The 27,240-nt window shown below is 42.3% G+C and overlaps 1 pseudogene; it reads right to left on the minus strand.

The window, feature by feature from the left end:
* LOC147429480 (uncharacterized) lies at positions 1 to 26,481 on the minus strand (annotated as a pseudogene).
* Positions 26,482 to 27,240: the final 759 nt, after the last annotated feature.

Consider the following 27,240-nt stretch of genomic DNA (forward strand, 5'->3'; position numbering starts at 1 on the left):
TCAAATGAAAATCCATAGGCTCTCTCCCCGCATAGTGTAAACTCCACCTGGATCAAAAATAAAACAATGGCCGTGGCCATCCACCTGTAAAACATGTACATCCAAGCCTTTCTTTGCACAGCTTGTAGGCCCTTAGACATGCCACCCTTCAAGCATTTTGTAGCACGGAGCTTCGTCACCCTGTACCCATAACCCTTTCATCCAACCATAAGCATACTTTCAAATAATTGAAGCACCGGTACCATAAGCAGCTATCATGTCATCTGCTACAGAACCCTTAATATCATCATCTTCATCACAAGAGCATTGAAACCTGCATAGTACACCTTGCAAAGCAACCTGCAACAATATAGCTATCAATAGCATAGCATAAAGTAGCCAAACCCTACCATTTGCCTCCACATGCTGCATAGCCAAGCAAACCTTATCCCTTTGCAAACCTGTATCTAAGCCCTCTGTAAACGACTCCAAAACCATCTCTTTATACTCAAGAACATGACCTGCTAGAGCGACAACCTGTTCTTCAAACACCTCATCACTTGCAAGGTTGGTGTCACCTTCCTCTCTGCATCACTGCAAGAGGTTTTGAGCTCTTGTGACGCTGTTAGCAATGGAAATATACTTGGTTTGTATAACCCCCGGCGTCGCTAAAACCGTCGCTAACAGCGTCGCTATATGTGTCGCTATGAGCGTCGCTATATGCGTCCCTATATAGAGACGCTGGCGTGTTGTGGCACGTACATAGTGTGAAATAAAAACATTAACCTCACTTTTGGGACTTCTCGATGCATGGAAAGAAAAACAATAATGTACATATTGTGATATATGTTAAAGCGGCTGCTGCGGTCGCTATCATGTACATACCTATTCGGGGAGTCATGGCCCTGGATGTGGCTTATTTGCGTGCTTTTTCACTTGATAATATGCTTAATTTGGTTTGATAATGTACATAGTCCAAGTGTTTCATGGTGGCACAATCATCTCGCCTACAAAGACTAATGCGGGCAAAAACTGCCAAAAATAGCAGCTAGCAGGCGCCGTTGCAGAATTGCATGGAAAGTGACCCAAAATGGTATATTGATGAAAAATGATGCTTATCTATGCTTTTTATGCGTATGTGAGTGATCCCACAAATTAGGGATTTTCCTAACTCCGTTTGAGATTTTTCGCATCAAAGTGACATTTTTTGGGTCAAAAAAGAGTTGAAAATGGCCTAGTTTTGGTCCAAGGTGGCAAAATGGCCCAAAAATTGACACATAATCTCATAATTCCGTGGGGAAGAGAGAGAAGAGGTCTTTTTATAGAAAAAACCTACAATTTATCACTACTGTTCAATAGCTTCCACGGTTGCCCAATCTATGTGTGCTGCAGTCCCGCCTCTTCGCAATCTTGTATCTGAGCTTGTGAGGGAGTGAATTAGGGTTTCCCCTTATCAAAATGGTGTGTGGGCTTGAATTTAGAAGCTCTTAAATCTCTGCAAACTCAGAAAATGGTCGCCGTGAAGGTGGAAGCGTGAGTATTCGTTTCAATTGTTTGATGCTACGACTATGTAATTGGGGGCGAGGCTACGTGATACCACCAAAGAGGTTTGGGTTTTGATTGAGAATTGTGCTTGTATGAGCATTGAGGTTTTATGGCTGAACATTTAGTGTTACTAATTTCTCTTTTAAAGTAAAATTGGATGTGATTTGATGGTCCTCTCATCATAATCTCGACTACGAAAACAAGCAGACTCCAAGCACAATAGGAAAGAGGGTTTGTGACTTTGCTGTCACGAACGCTCTTAGATTTCTGTCACCCTTAGAAAGCGGGTTGTTGATTCTCCACAAACGCTTTCCACAAAGTGTTTGTGACTTTCATCACGAACTCTCACAGCTAGAGGTTTTGCACCTTCCCAGCTAGACCGCACACATTCCGACATTTCTGGTGAACCCGACGCGAAGCAGCTGGGGTGGGGGGTTCAAATAATTGTTTTGAAAGGTTTAATTATAAATAATTAAAGCTATGGATCAACAAGAGCAACAAGGGATGCACTTTGATCCTACAGTCATGCAGATGTTTCAAGCATTTGCCATGTACATGCAGCAACAACAAGCAGTGGAAAGAAGCCAGATTTCAACCACAGAAGCACTACAGTCCATTGTGAAGAGAATTGACCAGTTTGATGGCAAGGAAATTACAAAGTATCTACGAGATTATATGAAGGAAATGGAGTTGAACCGAGTGTGTGAGGAAGACATGGTTCGAAGTTTTGAGCTAGTTTGTGTCCCAGAGATCAGAGACCATATCAGGGCAATTCAAAATGCTCATGGAAGAAATTGGGAGGAATTCAAGCTTGCTCTAAAAGAAGACTACTTTATGGAGGACTCTGAGAGGGTGACCAAAAGAACTTTCTTAGATTGGGTTGCAAAGACTAAAGAAGGGATTTCTGCTACAGAGCTTCTCAAAGAGTTTGAGCGATGCTATGGTCAACTATCACAAACTGAACAAGCTTCCTTGGATAGGGAGAAGGTAGAACTTTTCCTACAAGCAGCGGGCAAAGAAATTGAGGAAAAGTTAGAGCTTCTCTTGGAAGACAAAGATACAGAGCAAGGTTTAAAGACAAGGTGGAATGATGTACAAGATGCAGTCTCCCTGTTGGCAAACAGACAACACAGAAGAGACAAGATGGTGGTGAACAATGGTGCTCCAGTTCCTGCTATTACTGAGAAGCAGCCAAAACCTGCTATTGTAGCTTCTAAGGATGATGGGTCTATACTTGAAGAACTTGTGAAGGGCATATGCGAGCTGAAATTAAAGCTAGCAAAACTTGAAGAAAAGAGGCAAACATCTGGACAATTAGCAAGTCAGAGACCTCAGAGCAGAGAGGGATTTGTAAATAGGTGCATCTGGTGCGATAGCCCAGACCATCCAAGAAGGGACTGTGAAAGCTTCAAAGATGCCTTGAGTAAAGATCTTGTCTTCTTCAAAGAAGGGAAGATACATCTTAGTGAGACAAGGAAGCCCTTGGTGACCAACTTTGGCAAAGGAGGGATGAAAAAGCTACTTGAGGACATGGAAACCAGTCATGCTATCTCAATGGTTAAAGCATCAGCATTTGGCTTAAAGGCTGGTCAAGTCATGCTCAAAGGGTCAAAATCTATTGAAGACGTGAGTGAGGATGGTGAAGATGTCTGGCCATCTGCAATGGAGTTAGCTATGAAGGGAAAGTTGACCAAAGAAGTCTTACATGAAGCAGGAGATTGTATCCGTCTTGAGACTTGGTGGAATGAACCTGTAGATTCCTTGTCAGTGCATGCCTACATTGCAAAGTGTCGAGGAAACAAGGCACTTGTTGAAGAAAAACGCAGGAGAGAAAATGGGGATGAAGGCCCCTCAAAGAGGGCTACTAGAGGTGGAGGGAGAAAGGATCCGAGTCCCTCTCAAGAGCCCATGGCAAGGGAGCCTCCATCACAAGAAGTACCAATGAGAGATGGTGCACCAAAGGAGAAGCAAGATAAAGAAAAGAGCAAGGGAAAAAAACCATCATACAAGCTACAATCCGATATTGAAGCTTCCATAGATTTAAAGAAAGTTTTAGAGGAAAGGATCTTAAATAGCAAGGTGGAGTTTACATTGGGAGAAGTCCTTGGCATTGCAAAAAGAGAGTTCCACGAGGAAATCATTGATATCATAAGAAGGAGGCGAGAAGCTTTAACAGAGTCTATCCAATCAGAGGCTGAAGAGAGTGCTTCAAAGACACATGTGATACAAGTACAACAAACAGATGAAGATGAGAATTTTGTAAGATGGTACCAATCTTCGGGCGGCAGAAATAGGCATGTTAAATTTGAAGATGAAGATGAAGACGAAGCCACTCATAAGAGCCACTATTCTAGAAACCATTGGGCAAGGGCTACAACAGAAACCTTGGTTAAGGTGGGAGATCTTGAGGAGCTTTATGTGGCCTTGATAGACCATGGTTCGGAGATTAACCTGATGTCAAAGAGCCTCTATATGAAAGGAAAGTGGCCAATTGATACTGACCATGGGTGGATGACTAGGGCTGCAAACAACTCATTCGGGGATCTCTATGGTGCTTGTCCAAATGTTAATGTAACCATAGGGGATGTGAAAGGTGAGCAAAATTTCTTTGTTCAAGAGATGTCAAGCTATCCTCTAATCCTTGGACAACCATACATTACCGTAGTGCGAATGGAGACAAAAGTGTTGGATGATGGATCTGCTGCCTATACCAGGGTCAAAAGCAAAGATGGAAAATGAGTTGTTCAATTCTTGACAGTTTGCGTTGACCATGAGCGAAATCGTGACAGCTTAAGGGATCATTCTCTACCAAAACCAAGCAAGGAGTTTCGAGATCAAAGGGAGATGAGGGGTTTTGGCCGAGTACCATTGTAAAGCGGGAGTGCAGTGGTACAGAAAGAAAAAGGTTCTCGCCTGATCCGAAGGGAGACGAAGCTTTTTCTACAGGTGCCCTAGTAGCAAAGGATGGATCAGTATCTTTCACAACTCTTGGAGATTTAAAGAAAGGACAAAAACAATATGTAAATAATGTACAGAGAAAATACAAAAACCATAATTTGCTAGATGAAGACGAGTACATTTCAGGTGTTTTTGAGGAGGTTTCTTTTGTAGATACTATGGGTGATCTCAATGCTATAACAAGTTCTAGTTTTCAACAAGGAAATGACCTGGTAAAAGTAGCTTCTATGGACATGTATAGAATCATTGAGTCTTTCAAAGATGAGGAGTTCTTCAATGTGCAGAAAGATCTAGAGGTGCAAGTGGAGACAAAGTACAAAAATATAGCAAAGAAGGTGAAACCAGTGGCATTGCCTTTGCCTACAGATTGAAAGGAGACGATGGATCAGGCTTCTTTGCAACCTAGTCTCCGAGATCCAATAAGAATTGGACACAAGTTTACGCAAGAGTCATTGAAGATGTTAAAAGTTGGAGGCAATGACTCCTTGACAGATATTGAAAGAAAATTCTTTGAACAGACACTCTCTAAACATGGAAAAACTTTTGCATTTGAGCCGCATAAGATAGGGTGTGTGGATCCATCTATAGTCGAACCAATGGTAATATTCACTATATCTAATGTGCCTTGGAGTCTACGACCAATTCCAGTGCCAAAAGCACTCTTGCCAAAGATTATAGATTTACTCAATGAAAAGATAAATATGGGGATTTTGGAACCTTCATGTGCCCCCTACTCAAGCAGATGCTTCACAGTACCAAAGAAAAATGGAGCTCTACGCTTCATTCAAGACATGCAACCTGTCAACAAAGTCACAATCAGGAATATGGGTACAGGGCCAATTGTAGATGAGTTTGTAGAAGCATTTGCAGGAAGGGAAATATATTCTATGGGGGATTTGTACTCAGGGTATGATCAGTTCCACCTAGCAATGGAAAGCAGGGACTTGACTACCATGAGAACACCCTTAGGTTTGGTAAGGATGTGCACCTTACTGCACGGATCAACCAACTCGGTTGCACACATGATGAACGGCATGAACAAAGTCCTTCGTGACTTCATATCTCAAATTACAATGCCTTTTCTTAATGACGTTCCAATCAAAGGATGCGACTTAGCTAAAAAAGATGAGGCTCTGGATTCGAGGGGGTGCTGTAAATATGTAGCAAACCACATCAATGATTGTGATAGAATTTTAACAAGGCTGGAAGAAGTGAACCTTACATTATCTGGGCAAAAGTCAGTGTTTGGGGTTGAAGAAATATTAATAGTGGGACATCTTTGTAATCCTCATGGCCGCCGGCCTTGTCCAACTAAAGAAGTGAACCTTACATTATCTGGGCAAAAGTCAGTGTTTGGGATTGAAGAAATATTAATAGTGGGACATCTTTGTAATCCTCATGGCCGCCGACCTTGTCCAACTAAAGAAGTGAACCTTACATTATCTAGGCAAAAGTCAGTGTTTGGGGTTGAAGAAATATTAATAGTGGGACATCTTTGTAATCCTCATGGCCGCCGACCTTGTCCAACTAAAGTGGATGCAATACAGAGGATGAAGGAAGTATGCTTAAATATCACGGATGAGAAGGTTTCTAGGTGCATGTGTCTTCTATCTCATATGGATTCCACATTATGCACATGTTGCAGATCCTCTTTATCAATTGCTAAGGAAGAATCAAAGGTTTCAATTGAATGATGTACATGTAAAAGCTATGAGGAAGTTGAAGCAATTGTTGCTATCTTCACCAACTTTGAGAAAGATTGACTATGAGTATGGAAGACCGGTGGTTGTGACACTGGACACTAGTCCAACGGGAATTGGATGGGCAGTAGGACAAGACGATGAAGAGAAACATAGGTATGTGGTGAGGTTTGGGGCCAAGGTTCTAAGCTCTCGCGAAAGAGCATATCCACAGGTAAAAAAGGAGTTATGGGGGGTGGTTACAGCATTAAAGTGTGACAAAGAGTACTTCATTGGAGCATCTGTAGTTATGGAGACTGATTTCTTACCACTTCTAGGGATGATTGCAAGTTACTCTACTCCTGATATTGCTATGCTTAGGTGGATTGCTTATATAAAGTCCTTGAACCCAGAATTGAATCACATTGCAGGAAAAGATAATACAATGGGAGATATGCTTTCAAGGGCAAGGTATGAAGACGAGGATGATATGATTGATGAGGAAGAAGATGTGGGCACAAATTTCTACACAATTTCTCATGCAAAGTGTGATGATATATGCATTGTATCTTCACTTGAATCCTTTTCAGAGGAGTTCTATGAGGATGAATGGTTGCTCATAGGTCGCTACCTGAGTACTTTACAAAAGCAAGATGATTGGAGTGGATCAGAATTCAAAAGGATCAGAAAGAAAGCATATGGATTCTTCTTGAGGGATGGCTACTTATGGAAACATCCTAAAATAAGAGATGGGACTCCATTACGAGTAGTATGTGATACGCCTACTCAGCTCAAAGTTATCAAAGAGCTTCATGAAAGCCTATATGCTGGACATCGAGGTGTATGGGCTACTTTTTTCAAAGTGAAAGAGAGATATTGGTGGAAAGGCATGTATAAGGATGTAGCAGATTTTGTGGAGTCTTGTGTCACATGCCAAATGTATTCCAATGTACGTCATCGTGATGGATTGCATCCTACATATCCATTAGCCATGCACTATAAATGGGTTGTTGATCTAGTCACAATGCCTTTAGGACTTTGGCAAATGAGATACTTGATACTTGCACGAGAAGACTTGACAAACCAAGTGGAAGGGCGTGCATTGAGGACAAAAACTACAGAAGCTGTTTGTAAATTTTTGCTTGAAGATGTAATTTGCCGCTATGGCTGTGTGGGAAAGATAGTTGCTGATAGAGGTGAGTTAGATGCAAATGAAGCAAGGGATTTCTTTACGAGAATTGGTATCAAGCTAGCCCTGACTTGTGCTTATAATCCAGAGGGAAATGGGAAAAGTGAAAGAGGACATCCTCCTATTGTCAAAGCTTTGGCTAAGGCATGTAAAGGTAGAATGCGTGAGTGGCCAAGGTTGCTACCATATTCTTTGTGGGCTGATCGTACAACTCATAGCTCAGTGACTGGTTATATGCCTACTCAATTGATGTATGGTCAGAAGCCAGTCATGCCAATTGAGGATGTAGTTCCTACTTGGAACATGTTACCTTGGGAAGATGGTGTAAGTAGGAAAAATCTACTTGCTATGCGCATAAGGCAATTGGAAAGAAGACAGGAAGACATAGACATTGCTAAAGCTCTATTGAAGGATGCAAGACTAAAGAATAAAGATAGGTTTGACAAGAGGCATAGGCTCAGACCAAAAGACATTGAAGAAGGTGATTGGGTGTTGGTGTACGATAGTAGCCTTGAAAACCAGCACTCTACGATAAGGAAGCTTGCAAAGAGGTGGTTTGGTCCCTATGTTGTCAAACATGTGCATGGAAATGCTACATATACTTTGAGGGAGCTCGATGGAACACAGCTTAAAATTCCCATAGCACGCAAAAGAATCAAGATGTTCAAGAGGAGACATGAAAATGATCCTTTTGACTCACAACAAGATGATGATGAAGAACCTAATGACATTGCTACAGATGAGGATGAAGAAGCAGAGCATGATCTTTCAGACTTTGTAGAAGATGAAAATGACATCCAAATATTTGTGGATCTTAATGAAGGTTAAACCTACATAAGGAAAATGTTGGCACATGCCAGAGGATGTGTACGTTCAAAGGGGGTGGATGTCGTGTTGTGGCACGTAAATAGTGTGAAATAAAAACATTAACCTCACTTTTGGCACTTCTCGATGCATGGAAAGAAAAACAATAATGTACATATTGTGATATATGTTAAAGTGGCTGCTGCGGTTGCTATCATGTACATACCTATCCGGGGAGTCATGGCCCTGGATGTGGATCATTTGCGTGCTTTTTCACTTGATAATATGCTTAATTTGGTTTGATAATGTACATAGTCCAAGTGTTTCATGGTGGCACAATCATCTCGCCTACAAAGACTAATGCGGGCAAAAACTGCCAAAAATAGCAGCTAGCAGGCGCCGTTGCAGAATTGCATGGAAAGTGACCCAAAATGGTATATTGATGAAAAATGATGCTTATCTATGATTTTTATGCGTATGTGAGTGATCCCACAAATTTAGGGATTTTTCTGACTCCGTTTGGGATTTTTTGCATCAAAAATGACATTTTTTGGGTCAAAAATGAGTTGAAAATGGCCTAGTTTTGGTCCAAAGTGGCAAAATGGCCCAAAAATTGACACATCAGCTCGTAATTCCATGGGGAAGAGAGAGAAGAGTTCTTTTTATAGAAAAAACCTGCAATTTATCACTACTGTTCAATAGCTTCCATGGTTGCCCAATATATGTGTGCTGCAGTCCCGCCTCTTCGCAATCTTGTATCTGAGCTTGTGAGGGAGTGAATTAGGGTTTCCCCTTATCAAAATGGTGTGTGGGATTCAATTTAGAAGCTCTTAAATCTCTGCAAACTCAGAAAATGGTCGCCGTGAAGGTGGAAGCTTGAGTATTCGTTTCAATTGTTTGATGCTACGACTATGTAATTGGGGGCGAGGCTACATGATACCACCAAAGAGGTTTGTGTTTTGATTGAGAATTGTGTTTGTATGAGAATTGAGGTTTTATGGCTGAACATTTAGTGTTCCTAATTGCTCTTTTGAAGTAAAATTGGATGTGATTTGATGATCCTCTCATCATAATCTCGACTACGAAAACAAGCAGACTCCAAGCACAATAGGAAAGAGGGTTTGTGACTTTGTTATCACGAACGTTCTTAGATTTTCTGTCACCCTTAGAAAGAGGGTTGGTGATTCTCCACAAACGCTTTCCACAAAATGTTTGTGACTTTCATCACGAACTCTCACAGCCAGAGGTTTTGCACCTTCCCAGCTAGACCGCACACATTCCGACAACGCCCATAGCGACGCTTATAGCGACGCCACAGAGCCTTAAATAGCCACGGTCATAGCGACGCCCGAGATAATTTTTTTTTGGTGATAGGGCATTGAATGCCCTGCCACCCATCAACCATATTGGTACTTGATTCACTTTTGAAAAAAAGTGCAAGGATAGATATAGACCCAAAATAGTCACCCACAAGACAATATAACCATTAACTCCATCATCCATAGTACGTATTTTTTGCAAAATAAAGATACAAAATTGACAAGCCTAAATTGATGAAAGTATATCAATGACAATTGTACGCATCATAGGCAAAATCACTTGATTAGCAAATGTAATAATTACAACATCATTGTCATTATTGAAAAAATATACATGGTTCAAAAAGACGTATAAAACTCGTCTCATGATACATAAGCTATGACAAAAAGAAACTAATGCTATCTAGCTACGGCTAAACTGACGTCGTCTAATCAAACGTCTCATCGCGTCCAAGTGGCGTATCTGTCGGGTTCTGCAAAAAAAAAGAAAAAAAGACAACTTTCTGTAAGTATAAACATATAGCGACATTTATAAAACAATACAAAAAATCCTAATACTAACCATGCCGCGAGAACTCAGAATGTCCATCAAGGCGTTTAAGCCCTTCCTGCCTGCGTACTCGTGCTCATACGGTGTGGGATCACGTCCTGTCATCATCGACCACTGTCAAAACATACAAAGATTTCATTATGTTAGAATTTAAAAACCCATAAACCCTAAACTATCAAACATAAAGAGCAATGCGAAAAAACTTACAAAATCGACCTCAAATGATGCCCACCCGCCGCTCCCCAAGTAGTGTGAGCTCCCTACCTCTACTCGCGCTCTGGCTGCATCCTTTTGTTACTTCCACTTGTCGGGATTCTCGCGCGCTGCTTTCTTCGCATTCTTCCAATCTTCTTTGGCCAGCCTATTTTGCCTATTCCACCCATGCTTGATTGTTTTTTGCACTTCGGAACGCTTGTGTTTGCAGTATTCGCGCGTTCGAACCTTCATCAGGTCTTCATTGAAGCGCTGATCCCGTGTTGGAACGGGAAACTCGTCATGAAGTATGATGATGACTGTCTTTTAAATCACTTGGTACTTCACTCCATTTGTTTAGTATGTAGTGTCTAAATAGCTGAGAGCAAAGAGCACGTATGCGCGAGATCACCTTCTTGCCGTCATCATCCATGATGATGCCGCCACTGAAGTCGACGGATTAAGGCAAGCCCTCTGGCCGGTGACGCGTGAACCTGGGTGTCCTGGCACACTACAAGAGGCTATTCATATTAGCGACGCTCACACAACGACGCTCAAAAAAAATATTCCCTGCGTCGCTATGAGCGTCGCAAATTTACAAGTAAATTTGCGACTAAATTTGCGACGCTCATAGTGACGCCGGCTGGGCTAAAAAAATAACAGAGAGCGCTAAAAAACTCAGATCTCATATTTGAGTTTTTCGGCGCCCTCAAGCAAGGAGCAAGTAACGCTCTCCCTCTCTCTCTCTCTCTTTCTTCTCCACACACACACACACACACACACGAGGAGAGGAAGGAGAGCCAGGTATACTCCTTCCCTCTCCTCACTCTCATGTTCCCTTCCCCTCTTTCTCTCTCCCTCTCTCTCTCTCTCTCTCTCTCTCTCACACACACACACACACACACACAATGTTTTTGAGAGAGAGAGAGAGAGAGAGAGAGAGAGAAAGAGTACAAACATAAACAAAAACGCACACACACATACATAAACAAAGAATGCACACACACATTGAGAGAGGAAAAGAGAGAGAGAGCGTGCATAAACAAAAAACGCACACATTGAGAGAGGAAAAGAGAGAGAGAACATGCATAAACAAAAAACGCACACATTGAGAGAGGAAAAGAGAGATAAAACATGCATAAACAAAAAAACGCACACACATTGAGAGAGAAAGAGAGAGAAGCTAATTTAACGTCGTAGAAAACTAATTAAAATTAAAAGACCTAAAGATCTAGCCGACGAGGAGTTGAACTCAAGACCTATTATTCAAGAGGGAAATGGCATAACCAATCTATCATACTTGGCATGGGTGATAGAAAGGTTATACCATTTATCTCTTTTTATTGGCACACACATCCACACACGCGCACACACACAAGAAGAAGAGAGTTATAACGTTGTAGGAAACTATCCTAAAAGACGTTAAAGATTAGGTTAGATGTAGACTTACGTTAAATTAGATTTAGGTTTATTTTTAGTTCGATTTACGTTTATTTACGCTAGATTTAGATTTACGTTATATTAGATTAGATTTAGGTCTCCATAGACTGCGATGCCTGCATGAAGCGGGTGAAGAAAGCCCTCAATGGAATATAGGGTATTGCTGCCTTCACTCATGGTGGGCTCCGTCGATCCAAAAGTAATGGTGAAATGTCTTCAGAAGATAGGGAAGAAGGTGGATCTTCAGGGCGGCAAGAGTCACTACATCCTAGACAATGACCATCTAGACAACCTCTAGTCATTCAACAGCAACTTCAAAGTTAGTAACAAGAGCAAGAACGGTCCAAAGGGCCAATTGCTGTCATCAGATGTGGATGGAGATGAGGAAGCATCACTGCCGGAAGTTAACTCTCACATCTTTAGTGATGAGAATGCCAACTCTTGCCGAGTTATGTGAAAAATTATGTGTTAAATCAGTTTTAAGGTTCTTATAATCCCTATTAGTTTAGTTCTTTGTTTTTAATATAACATAATTTACGTTAGATTTAGATTTATGTTATATTAGATTAGACTTAGGTTTATTTAGGTTTACCCACACACACACAAGAAGAAGAGAGTTTTAACGTCGTAGGAAACTATACCAAAAGACGTTAAAGATTAGGTTAGATGTAGACTTACGTTAAATTAGATTTAGGTTTATTTTTAGTTAGATTTACGTTTATTTAGATTTACGCTTATTTACGTTAGATCGAGTCCACGCAAGAATTACTTACGATTTAGGGTTTAGAGTTAGACGAACAGTGAAAAGATCTACTGTGAAAGATGTTAAGATGCTGTGAAGTGCTACAGCTAGAGAAGAGGCAAAGGGGTTTTGTCCACTACATGCAGTATCATGTAGACGTGGGTCTGTAGATTTTTTGTACCCACAAATATAGGTATTGACCAATAAAGACGAGATTATAACCCGGTGGTTCTGATCTCCGTGCACCTCTAGACCGAGGTGTGCGGGGATTGGACATGACTAGAGAATGTGAGCTAGAGAGAGAGAGAGAGAGAAGACGAAGAATTCCAATAGAATATTAAATTTGTTGTCGAGGTTATAAGATTTTTATCCTCATTATGAGTAGTGACGAGGATGTGGGACCGTCCAACCGAAACACCTATCTCTCAACAAGGGTCTTATGTCCTTGTAATCAATGCAAGCATGCTGTGCGACGGACAAGACGTGTTTCTTTGCAGCACGTTCGCGAATTTGGCGAGTTCGATCCATCTATTATAGATCGAGTTGTTGCCACTTATAACTCGTCGGACTCTGACGCTGGCCAACAAGCAGCAATCTTGCAACCCAATAGACGTGTTCGCAGGCGCTTTGGTCAAGCAGCATATGTGAGGCCACAAGATGTACCTCTGACAGCTCGGGGGATGATCATGCAGAGCACATTCCCAACGAGGCAATGTTTGAGCCCGAGATTGATGAAATGATCGAGACGATCATGGATTCAGAAAGGCTTATCTATGATGATATGAAAAGTGAAGCCGATACGTCATTGTATAATGGAGCACGTATGTCTAGATTGAAAGCACTCCTGGTTCTTCTCAACATGCAGGCAAAGTTTGGATGGAGTGACACTAGCGTCACAGCGCTTTTCAGGTGATCTATTACAATTAGTTTACTTTAATAAAACTCTAAATGTATAATGATCTGATAGATTTTCACACGACTGTATCGTATTTTTATGTTGTGTAGATTGCTTAAAGAGCACATACTACCAGCTGACAATGTGATGCCAGATTCCCGAGATGAAGCAAAAAAAAATTTTCGAAACTTGGGGATGGATTACAATTCTATCCACGCTTGTCCTAATGGCTGCATTCTTTTCAGAGGGGAATACATAGACATGGAGAAGTGTCTGAAATGTGATTCCGAAAGATATCGAGTAGATCTCCACGGGACAAAAATTCCACAAAAGGTTTTGCGACATTTTCCTCTGCTTCCTCGCATCAAGCATTTCTTCGAATGTAAGTCTATGGCCGCCCTAGCATCATGGTATGAGGAGAATAAATCTTCGGATCCGGGTGTGCTACGAATTCCTGCAGATTGCGCATCCTGGAAACATATAGATGGAACATGGTCGGATTTTGCCAGGGAAGCTCGAAATTTGCGCTTAGGCCTGGCTATGGATGGCGTAAATCCATTTGGTCAAAGATCAACATCTTACAATGTATGGCCCGTTGTCATCGTCAACTACAACATTCCCCCGTGGTTGACTACGAAGAAGGGGCACCTATGGCTAAGCTTGATTGTGCCAGGGCGATATAAAGTGGAGAATATGGATATGTATCTTCGTCCACTATTGGAAGAGCTACAACAATTGTGGATTGGCATAGAGGTGGTGGATATGAGCCGACACACAGGACGACGGAATGCTTTGATCAGAGGCATTCTCATGTGGACCATGCATGACTATCCCGGGCTAACAGAATGCTCAGGTGATCTATTGACACTTCTCACTCAGACACTGTAAATCTTGTTTTTTCCCATAGTTGATCTATTATCATGTGTATACATGCAGGGCTGCAAACAAGCGGATACAGAGCATGTGTCACATGTGGACCTAGACTGAATGCACGTAGGGTGCCCTCACTGAAGAAGCAAATCTACGAAGGTCATCAAGCGTATCTTCCAAAGAATCATGTGTTACGCGACGGCTTTTTGGGAAGAGAGCCACCAAGGATGTCTGCACAAGCATGTTTAGAGCAGAAGGAGATGTGAGATGACGGATTGCCTCCAGGGATGAAGAGACTCATGATCAATCACTTGCTCGATCCAATGCACATATTCAAGAATGTGGGTAATCTACTATGGGACCATCTGACCGGCAAGAAAGATACTTTGGGAGCCAGAGTTGACCTTAGAAATGTGGATCGTATGGAGCAATATTGTCCGCAAACAGCGTCTGATGGATCGATAAAACTCCCTAAAGCACCATGGATTTTCACAGGAGCCCAAGAACGCAAAGTAAAAGAGACCATTCGATCTTTGCGGACCCCCACTGGCGTAATGCACTCGCTCCGAACGTGTTTTACTAAAGAAGGAAAGCTTACCGGTTTGAAGTCACACGATTGGCATAAAATGTGTCAGGTACGTTCATAGTGGACTTTAATATCATTGCATAAAATGTGGACTTTAATATCATTGCTGCACATACTTTACAGTTTATTTTACCGGTTGCCATTGAGGGATGTTTGTCTCTCGACATCCGTAACACAATCTACAAACTTGCAAAGGTGGTGCAATGGATCTCACAAAAGGATATCAACGTAGACTCCATACCATTCACCACCAAACTAAATGCTGCGGAGCTTGTATGCATGTTTGAGAAACATTTTCCTACTACCATGCTAACCATTCAGGTGCATCTTCTTCTTCACATAGTTGATGAGGTGGAAATAGCTAGCACAGTTCATTCCAGATGGATGTTCTTCTTAGAACGTTTCATGAAAACGCTTAAGGGATATGTGCGTCAAAAGGCACCTCCGGAGGGTAGCATGGCAGAAGGTTGGTTGGTATCAGAGCCCCTAGTGTACATTGGAGAGTAGCTAGACGTATTTGATAAAGCTCGGGACACGCTATGGCGAACCATAGATGATGAGCGCATATCTGGGATTGTCATGTGCAATCTCGGTGTTGAGAAGAAGATGACGGAAGATCTAGAGGCTAAAATCAACCGATTTTGCATGCTTCACAATCTAGTGATGCAAAAGTGGATTTCACAATATGAGGATGCAAAGCAAGAGCGACAAAGGGCACGAATCGAGTGGAGACGGGGAAGACGATCACCGATGCACTATCCGACGGTTCTGGAGAGCCTACCAACATTCATGAGCTTAACATGGTTGCACAACCAATTGAAAAGCGCACAACAATGCGGTGACGAAGTGACTGAGGAAGAGTGGGAGTACTCTTGGGGTTGCGCGACCAAGGTAAGTTTGCAATGTATGACTAGCTAGTGACTTTATTTCTAAACGTTTGAACGGCCACTCATAATCTAGCAGATGTCACTAGCATAAGTCACTAGCAGATTTTGAGTATAAGTCACTAGCAGATTTTGAGGATCGATTACAGAGGTTCGTTGTAGTAGATTTTGAGGATCGATTACAGAGGATTTTTTGTCGACTTGTTCGACGTGCAATGGTTCAAGATAATCATGGAGGGTCGCAACGCTACTGTGCGTAGAGGAGAGTCTGGTTTTCTTGAGGTGGATTCTACTACGAAATGGACTGACCTAAGAGACACTTTCGTACTACCCGAGCATTGTGAACAAGTAAGTATGTAAATAGTTAACATCCCCCTTTTACAAGTTATGTGCTTGAAAGCTCTCATGTAAGTTATGTGGCTCTGGCAGGTAATATTTCATCCTACAAAGTCTACATCAAACTGGTGGTACGTCATAGAGGTAGCCCCTCGTAGTGCAAAGACGTATGAAGGCTACCATGTGCCAATCATAATGGCATCAATGGAGGAGATCAGAGAAGATGCTCAATCAGAAGCCGCTGCGGTGGTGCCAGACGAGCATCAAGATGCTACTACTCTATATGGGGTGCATGCAGAGGAGCTACAAAATGAAACAGAGGATATGTGTTTAAATGGAGAGCTCTATATAGATATAGGAAGTTATGTTGAGTTATGCGAGGATGAGAGAGAGATCTCTTAAAGCCACAAATATTATATTTGAACAATTTTGCTCCGTGTTGTAAAAGCTCTGGCTCTCTAAGTACCTTCCATGGTGTATAACGCTCTTTTCTACTCGCGCTCACATCTTTTGATTGAAAATTCTGAGTTTTCGACTTGCCTCTTCTATCACTCAATTCATTGCGTCATTGTATTTATATGCGTCATTACGTCATTGTATTTAATGGTCTTTGCGTCATTGTCTACTCTATTCATTCAATATTAAGTTTAAATATTCGTGTGTTTAATGCAGGTATGGATGATGAAGAGTTTCTTTCTTTTTTGTCACCACAGCAGAGACAGTGGTACGTGGAGCGTCATCGCGCGTTCTTACTCCATCCGCATCTCCCTCTCTTTTGGAGCATTCGGCGCGCTCCGAAACTTCGGCGTCGACGAGACGAGCTTCACACTCGTCTAGACACCGGCGCTCTAGTGGTGGCAGTGGCGGTTGTTGTGGGGATTCCGCAGCCGATGCCTCCACACCGCCTCGTGTTCGACGAGGCTCTTTACCCTCCCCTTCTTTGCGCGCCCCCACACCAGCCACAGCATCGCCATCTACGCCAGGTTTTGCGCGGCTGACTGTTCCTAGCAGCTACACACCTCTACCTACTCCGCCAGGAGCCACCCCACTCGACACTTCTTGCTTCGGGGCCTAGACGCCGGTGGAGACACCTGACGTCCGTACCCCCATCGACACGCCGCTAGAGACCCCTGTCGGGACACCCAGGTTCACGCGTCACCGGCCAAAGGGCTTGCCTTACTCCGTCGACTTCAACGGCGGCATCATCATGGATGCTGACGGCAATAAGGTGATCTCGCGCATGCGTGGTCTTTGCTCTCAGCTGTTTAGACACTACATACTAAACAAATGGAGTGAAGTACCAAGTGATTTAAAAAACAGTCATCAGCATACTTCATGATGAGTTTCCCGTTCCAACACGGGATCAGCGCTTCAATGAAGACCTGATGAAGATTCGAATGCGCGAATACTGCAAACACAAGCGTTCCGAAGTGCAAAAAGCAATCAAGCATGGGTGGAACAGGCCAGATTGGATGGCCCAAGAAGATTGGAAGAATGCGAAGAAAGCAGTGCGCGAGAATCCCGGCAAGTGGAAGCAACAAAAGGATGCAGCCAGAGCGCGAGTAGAGGCAGGGAGCTAGCACCACTTGGGGAGCGGTGGATGGGCATCATTTGAGGCCGATTTTGTAAGTGTTTTCGCATTGCTCTTTATGTTCGATAGTTTAGGGTTTATGAGTTTTTTAATTCTAACATAATGAAATCTTTGTATGTTTTGACAGTGGTCGATGACAGGACGTGATCCCACACCGTACGAGCGCGAGTATGTAGGAAGGAAGGGCTTAAACGCCCTGATGAACATTCTCAGTTCTCGCGGCGGCATGGTTAGTATTAGGGTTTACTCTTTTCTTTTTTTTGTATTGTTTTATAAATGTCGTTATATGTTTATACTTACTGAAAGTTGTCTTATTGTCTTTTTTTGCAAAATCCGACAGATACGCCGCTTGCACGCGATGAGACGTCTGACTAGACGATGTCAGTTTAGCCGTAGCTAGATAGCATTAGTTTAGGGTTTCTCATAGCTTATGTATCATGAGACGGATTTTATACGTCTTTTTGAACCATGTATATTATTACATTTGTCACCGCAGTTCATTTTGCCAATCAATTCTTTATGCCTATGATGTTGTACAATTGTCATTATTACATTTGCCAATCAATTCATTTTGCCTATGATGTGTACAATTGTCAATTTTACGCTTGTCAATTTTGCAAAGAATGCGTCTTGTGGGTGACTATTTTGGGTCTATTATCTACCCTTGCACTTCTTTTAAAAAGTGAATCAAGTACAATATGGTTGATGGGTGGCAGGGCATTCAATGCGTCGCTATTTATGGCTCTGTAGCGTCGCTATGAGCGTCGCTATAGACTTCTGTGTAAACGTCGCTATAATCGTCGCTATGAGTGTCGCTATGAGCGTCTCTATATAGCGATGCTTATAGCGACGCATATAGCGACGCTCTCGTAGCGACGCTATTAGCGACGGTTTTAGCGACGCCGGGGGTTATAAAAACCCAGTGTATTTCCGTCGCTAACAGCATCACAAGAGCACACAACCTCTTGTAGTGGCAGGGGTCTCTAGCGGCGTGTCGATGGTGGTACGGACGTTAGTTGTCTCCACCGGAGTCTGGGCCCCGAAGCGAGGAGTGTCGAGTGGGGTGGCTCCTGGCGGAGTAGGTAGTGGTGTGTAGCTACTAGGAACAGTCAGCCGCGCAAAACCTGGCGTAGATGGAGATGTTGTGGCTGGTGTGGGGACGGGCAAAGAAGGGGAGGGTAAAGAGCCTTGTCGAACACGAGGTGGTGTGGAGGCATCCGCGACGGAATCCCCACAACAACCACCACCACCACCGCCACCGCCACCAGTAGAGCGCCGGTGCCTAGACGAGTGTGAAGATAGTCTCGTCGACACCGAAGCTTCGGAGCGCGCCGAATGCTCCGAAAGAGAGAGAGATGCGGATGGAGTAGGAACGCGCGATGATGCGCCAGAGCGATGACGCTCTACGTACCACTGTCTCTGCTGCAGTGACAAAGAAGAAAGAAACTCCTGATCATCCATACCTGCATTAAACACAGGAATATTTAAACTTAATATTGAATGAATGGAGTAGACCATTAAATACAATGACGCAATGACTCATATAAATACAATGACGCAATGACTCATATAAATACAATGACGCAATGACTTGAGTGATAGAAGAGGCAAGTCGATAACTCAGAATTTTCCATCAAAAGATGTGAGCGCAAGTAGAAAAGAGCGTTATACAACATGGAAGGTACTTAGAGAGCCAGTGTTTTTACAACACAGAGCAAAATTGTTCAAATACAATATTTGTGGCTTTAAGAGATCTCTCTCTCATCCTCGCATAGCTCAGTATAACTTCCTATATCTATATAAAGCTCTTCGTTTAAACAGATGTCCTCTGTTTCATTTTGTAGATCCTCTGCATGCACCCCATATAGAGTAGCATCTTGATGGTCATCTGGCACCATCTCAGCGGCTTCTGATTGAGCATCTTCTCTGATCTCCTCCATTGATGCCGTTGTGATTGCCACATGGTAGCCTTCATATGTCCTTGCACTATGAGGGGTTACCTCTATGACGTACCACCAATTTGATGTAGACTTTGTAGGATGAAATATTACCTGCCAGAGCCACATAACTTACATGAGAGCTTTCAAGCACATAACTTCTAAAAGGGAGATGTTAATTATTTACATACTTACTTGTTCACAATGCTTGGGTAGTACGAAAGTGTCTCTTAGGTCAGTCCATTTCTTAGTTGAATCCACCTCAAGAAAACCAGACTCTCCTCTACGCACAGTACATTACGACCCTCCATGATTATCTTGAACCATTGCACGTCGAACAAGTCGATAAAAAATCCTCTATAATCGATCCTCAAAATCTCTTGTAGCACGCCGAAGTAAGTGAGTTCCGCCACCACAGGATCTGCATCAGAGGAACTTCGTCGACTAGACTGTTCAAATTTTGCCATGATTCCACAATCTTGAGTAAAATGCTTTTTGTCGATCCATTCCACCCTAAAATGTCGACCTTTACACAATGTTGCTGTGTATGACTTATACTACAACGAACAAAGATTATGAGTGGCCATTCAAACGTCTAGAAAGTCACTAGCTAGTCGTACATTGCAAACTTACCTTGGTCGCGCAACCCCGAGAGTACTCCCACTCTTCCTCAGTCGCTTCTTCACCGCACTGTTGTGCGCTTTTCAATTGGTTGTGTAATTATCTTAAGCTCATGAATGTTGGTAGGCTCTCCAGACCCGTCGGATAGTGCATCGGTGGTCGTCTTCCCCGTCTCCACTCGATTCGTGCCCTTTGTCGCTCTTGCTTTGCATCCTCATATTGTGAAATCCACTTTTGCATCACTGGATTGTGAAGCATGCAAAATCGTTTGATTTTAGCCTCTAGATCTTCCGTCATCTTCTTCTCAACACCGAGATTACACATGACAATCCCAGATATGCGCTCATCATCTATGGTTCGCCATAGCGTGTCCCGGGCTTTATCAAATCCGTCTAGCCACTCTCCAATATACACTAGGGACTCTGATACCAGCCAACCTTTTGCCATGCTACCCTCCGGACGTGCCTTTTGACGCACATATCCCTTGAGCGTTTTCATGAAACGTTCTAAGAAGAACATCCATCTGGAATGTACTGTGCCAGCTATTTTCACCTGAATGGTTAGCATGGTAGTAGGAAAATGTTTCTCAAACATGCACACAAGCTCCGCAGCATTTAGTTTGGCGAATGGTATGGAGTCTACGTTGATCTCCTTTTGTGAGATCCATTGCACCAGCTTCGCAAGTTTGTAGATTGTGTTATGGACGTCGAGAGACAAACATCCCTCATGGAAATCGATAAAATAAACTGCAAAATATGTGCAACAATGATATTAAAGTACACACACAAATTTGTTACACAATTTTCACTATGATATATTCCACTATGAACGTACCTGACACATTTTATGCCAGTTGTGTGACTTCAAACCGGTAATATTTCCTTCTTTAGTAAAACACGTTCGGAGCGAGTGCATTACGCCAGTGGGGGTCCGCAAATATCGAATGGTCTCTTTTACTTTGCGTTCTTGGGCTCCTGTGAAAATCCATGGTGCTTTAGGGAGTTTTATCGATCCATCGGACGCTGTTTGCGGCCAATATTGCTCCATACGATCCACATTTCTAAGGTCAACCCTGGATCCCAAAGTATCTTTCTTGCCGGTCAGATGGTCCCATAGTAGATTACCCACATTCTTGAATATGTGCATTGGATTGAGCAAGTGATTGATCATGAGTCGGGGCCAGTATGGTAACTCGTAGCATAGAGATAGTCTCTTCATCCCTGGGGGCAATCCGTCATCACACATCTCCTTCTGCTCTAACCATACTTGTGCAGACATCCTCGGTGGCTCTCTTCCCAAAAAGCCGGCGCATAACACATGATTCTCTGGAAGATACGCTTGATGACCTTCATAGATTTGCTTCTTCAATGAAGGCGACCTACGTGCATTCAGTCTAGGTCCACATGTGACACATGCTCTGTATCCGCTTGTTTGAAGCCCTGTAGGTATACACATGATAATAGATCATCTTCAAAACACACAGATTTACAGTGTCTGAGTGAGGAGTGTAAATAGATCACCTGAGCATTCTGTTAGTCCGGGATAGTCATGCATGGTCCACATTAGAATGCCTCTGATCAAAGCATTCCGTCGACCTGTGTGTCGACTCATATCTACCACTTCTATGACAATTCACAATTGTTGTAGCTCTTCCAATAGTGATCAAAGATACACATCCATATTCTTCACTTTATATCGCCCTGGCACAATCCAGCTTAGCCATAGGTGCCCCTTCTTCGTAGTCAACCACGGGGGAATGTTGTAGTTGACGATGACAACGCGCCATACACTGTAAGATTTTGATCTTTGACCAAATGGATTTATGCCATCCATAGCCAGGCCTAAGCGCAAATTTCGAGCTTCCCTGGCAAAATCCGACCATGTTCCATCTATATGTTTCCAGGCTGCGCAATCTGCAGGAATCCGTAGCACACCATCCAAAGATTTATTCTCCTCATGCCATGATGCTAGGGCGGCCATGGACTTACATTCAAAGAAATGCTTGATGCGAGGAAGCAGAGAAAAATGTCGCAAAACCTTTTGCGGAATTTTTGTCCCGTGGAGATCTACTTGATATCTCTCGGAATCACATTTTGGACACTTCTCCATGTCTATGTATTCCCCTCTGAAAATAATAGAGTCATTAGAACAAGCGTGGATCGAATTGTAATCCATCCCCAAGTTTCGCAAAATCTTTCTTGCTTCCTCTTGGGAATCTGGCATCACATTATCAGCTGGTAGTATGTGCTGTTTGAGCAATCTACACAACATAAAAATACGGTACAGTTGTGTAAAAATCTATCAGATCATTATACATTTAGAGTTTTATTAAAGTAAACTAATTGTAACAGATCACCTGAAAAGCGTTGTGACGCTAGTGTCACTCCATCCAAACTTTGCTTGCATGTTGAGAAGAACCAGGAGTGCTTTCAATCTAGACACACGTGCTCCATTATAGAATGGCGTATCGGCTTCACTTTTCATATCATCATAGATAAGCCTTTCTGAATCCATGATCGTCTCGATCATTTCATCAATCTCGGGCTCAAACATTGCCTCGTTGGGAATGTGGTCTGCATGACAACCCCTTGAGCTGTCAGAGGCTCCTTGTGGCCTCACATATGCTGCTTGACCAAAGCGCCTGCGAACAAGTCTATTGGGTTGGAAGATTGCTGCTTGTTGGCCAGCGTCAAAGTCCGACGAGTTATAATTGGCAACAATTCGATCTATAATAGATGGATCGAACTCGCCAAATTCGCGAACGTGCTGCAAAGAAACACGTCTTGTCCGTCGCACAGCATGCTTGCATTGATTACAAGGATATAAGACCCTCGTTGAGAGATAGGTGTTTCGGTTAGATGGCCCCACATCCTCGTCACTACTCATAATGAGGATAAAAATCTTATAACCTGGACAACAAATTTAATATTCTATTGGAATTCTTCGTCTTTTATCTCTCTCTCTCTCTCTCTCTCTCTCTTTGTTCACATTGTAAACTACCTCACATTCTCTAGTCATGTCCAATCCCCGCACACCTCGGTCTAGAGGTGCACGGAGATCAGAACCACCGGGTTATAATCTCGTCTTTATTGGTCAATACCTATATTTGTGGGTACAAGAAATCTACACACCCACGTCTACATGATACTACATGTAGTGAACAAAACCCCTTTGCCTCTTCTCTAGCTGTAGCATTTCACAGCATCTTAACATCTTTTCACAGTAGATCTTTTCACCATTCGTCTAACTCTAATTTTTTTACCATAATCTCGAAGTTAGACTCTAATATAAAAACTCAATCCAAAATCTTATCTTAAATCTAACCTAATTGAACATGTGGTGATTCTCTCCATTGAAGGGTAAAAGACATACCAAACTCTACTTCTCAACTTTTAGAGCTGCAATGCGGGATCTAGAGTGCTCCTCCTCTGACAATCTGCAAGCTTTCTCCAGTTTGTCCAACGCCATTTTTCTCCAATATGCAAGCTTTTTGTTGATATTTCATTCTTTCCCAACGTCACCATGAAATGCATTTCCGCATGTAAGGATGGGTGAAATGTTTCGGACCTTGAAACGTTTCGCTCACCAAGTGAAACACAAACCATCTAATTAACAATAAGTTATCATAGTTTTAGTTTCAAAGTCGGTAAACGCACGTTTCGGTCTAACGTTTCACTGCCGTCTCATTTTGGATTGAAACGTTTCGTGGTAAAACTCCGCGTTTCAAGGTGAAATGTTTCGGCCTTGAAACGTTTTGCGGTTACACTGTTCTTTCCCCAGGCGATGCAAACACAACAAATTAACCACATTGTGAGTGTGAGAGAGAGAGAGAGGGACTCACCATTTCTGACAAGCGTCGGCGGCTCTCTAAGTTGCGCCTACACGAAAATCTAAATCTAACCTTATCTTAAACGATAAAAAGAAGAAAATGGTATTAACTTTCTATCACCCAAGTGTGGTAGATTGGTTATATTGCCATTTTCCTCTTCAATAACATGTAAATAACGTAAATAACGTAAATAAACCTAAATCTAATCTAATATAACATAAATCTAAATCTAACGTAAATAAACCTAAATCTAATCTAATATAACGTAAATCTAAATCTAACGTAAATAAACATAAATCTAATCAAACGTAAATCTAACTAAAAATAAATCTAAATCTAATCTAATTTAACTTAAATAAACCTAAATCTAATTTAACGTAAGTCTACATCTAACCTAATCTTTAACGTCTTTTGGGATAGTTTCCTACGACGTTAAAACTCTCTTCTTCTTGTGTGTGTGTGTGTGGATGTATGTGTGCCAATAAAAAGAGATAAATGGTATAACCTTTCTATCACCCAATTAGTGTGGTAGATTGGTTATGCCATTTCTCTCTTGAATAATAGGTCTTGAGTTCAACTCCTCGTCGGCTAGATCTTTAGGTCTTTTTAATTAGTTTCATACGACGCTTGGGTGATAGAAAATGGTATTAACTTTCTATCACCCAAGTGTGGTAGATTGGTTATATTGTCATTTTCCTCTTCAATAACATGTAACTAACGTAAATAAACCTAAATCTAATCTAATATAACATAAATCTAAATCTAATGTAAATAAACCTAAATCTAATCTAATATAACGTAAATCTAAATCTAACGTAAATAAACATAAATTTAATCAAACGTAAATCTAATTAAAAATAAATCTAAATCTAATCTAATTTAACTTAAATAAACCTAAATCTAATTTAACGTAAGTCTACATCTAACCTAATCTTTAACGTCTATTGGGAGAGTTTCCTACGACGTTAAAACTCTCTTCTTCTTGTGTGTGTGTGGATGTGTGTGTGCCAATAAAAAGAGATAAATGGTATAACCTTTCTATCACCTAAGTGTGGTAGATTGGTTATGCCATTTCTCTCTTGAATAATAGGTCTTGAGTTCAACTCCTCGTCGGCTAGATCTTTAGGTCTTTTTAATTAGTTTCCTATGACGTTAAATTAAACTCTCTTCTTCTCGGGTGTGTGTGTGTGTGTGTGGGTGTGTGTTGATGCCAATAAAAAAAGAAGAAAAATGGTATAACTTTTCCATCACCGAAGTGTGATAGATTGGTTATGCCATTTCCCTCATGAATAACAGATCGACTAGATCTTTAAGGTCTGGTCTCTTGGGATAGTTTCCTACGATGTTAAGACTCTCTTCTTCTTCTTTCTTTCTCTCTCTCTCTCTCTCTCTCTCTCTCTCTCTCTCTCTCAATGTGTGTATGCATTCTTTGTTTATGCATTTGTGTGTGTGTTTTTGGTTTATGCATGCTCTCTCTCTCTCTTCCTCTCTCAATGTATGTGTGCATTCTTTGTTTATGCATGTGTGTGTGCGTTTTTTGTTTATGCTTGTGCTCTCTCTCTCTCTCTCTCTCTCTCTCTCTCTCTCAAAAGCACAATGTGTGTGTGTGTGTGTGTGTGAGAGAGAGAGAGAGGGAGAGAGAAAGAGGGGAAGGGAACATGAGAGTGAGGAGAGGGAAGGAGCATACCTGGCTCTCCTTCCTCTCCTCGTGTGTGTGTGTGTGTGTGTGTGTGTGTGTGGGGGGGGGGGGGGGGGGGGGGAGAAGAAAGAGAGAGAGAGGGAGAGCGTTACCTTCCTTGCTTGAGCGCGTCGAAAACTTAGATCTGAGATTTGAGTTCTTGGACGCTCTCGGTTATTTTTTTTAGCCCTGTCGGCGTCGCTATATGCGTCGCTATGTTACAAGTAACATAGCGATGCCTATAGCGACGCATATAGCGACGCCCTGCTTTTTCATGTTTGAGCATCGCACTACGTGCGTCGCTACTATTAAGCACGTCTTGGAGTGCATGGAGCCTCTCGCTCATAGGCTACACCTGTATCAGCTTCCATAGAATCATCTGCCGGAGCTAACTCTCCACAGCTATACACAAACTCTGAAACCTCAAAGCACACCTCTACATGCTCACCAAGGCAAGGTTGCCCCACCCCCTGCATAAATAAATCACTTAGACATACCTCCGCTTTTGATTCTAGCTCCTGCAAGTCATTCTCAAATACCTTCTCTTCAATTAAGTCTGATACACCATCAAACCATACCTCTTTATCCAATAGGGACTCACCATCACACGACATTTGATAGGGCTGCTCGACTGACAGATTCACATAAGGTGAAACACTATACGTCTCTTCAACCATTAGCTGGGTGGAAGGCAACTCGCATACACTGTTCATCACTTCATCTACATGAAAAACATCATAAGTTTGGTACCTCGAAGACATGGACTCCGTCTCCCACGTAGCATCTGCATCCAACCTGTTGCTCGAGATATGAGAACTGCCAGATTCCTCTTTTGAACCTCTCAATTCTTGGACCATGGCTACCTTCCTCGTTGCTGGTTCTGGAACTGACACTTCGCCTTGAAGGCCTTTTACCACCTCACTCTCTTGAGAAAGCAAGCTGTGTGGCACCCTGAATATACTTCTCTGCACATTTTAAGCCCTGGTTGACACTTCTTCTACCTCTTCTAGCCTGGCATCAACTTCCCGTGCTTTGACCACAATTATATCAACAAAAAAAGACGCTTTTACCTCTTGATGCTCATCAACCTGTTTGGGCTTAGGTCCACTGACTGTCGTGATTTTCGACTTTAGCTATCCTGCCTCCATCTTCTTCTTCATCTTTTGACTCTTTGCTTTGGCGACTCTGACAGCTTCGTCATAAGTGCTTGGATCTTCATACTCCACTCTCTCGAACATAGGGATGCAAGAATGATAAAAACTTTTCCCACTTAAAGAATCCCGCATTGGTTGCTTGGGTAGCAGCCAAAAAATCCCCCCAACAGGCTTCAAAATTATCAACAAACGCATCAAAATTTTCACTTACTTCCTGCTGCAAGCCTTTGCATCATCATAAATAGCTCAAAATCAGCTATCCAGTTGTCTGCATCTTCATCTCCTTAATTTAAACACTGGACCAAACTCCTGCTTCATCTTGATTCACGAACACTTGGTCAGGAAGCAATCAGTGGATCCTCATTGGGGGCACCACAAGATGGAAAGGGGGAAGTGGGAAAACCACCAGCACACTTGGTGAATGCCTCTATAGCCCAATGATATGACATCACCCCTATCCCC

Source organism: Adiantum capillus-veneris, chromosome 22, assembly GCF_014529385.1.
Source record: "Adiantum capillus-veneris isolate H3 chromosome 22, ASM1452938v2, whole genome shotgun sequence".
NCBI lineage: Eukaryota > Viridiplantae > Streptophyta > Polypodiopsida > Polypodiales > Pteridaceae > Adiantum > Adiantum capillus-veneris.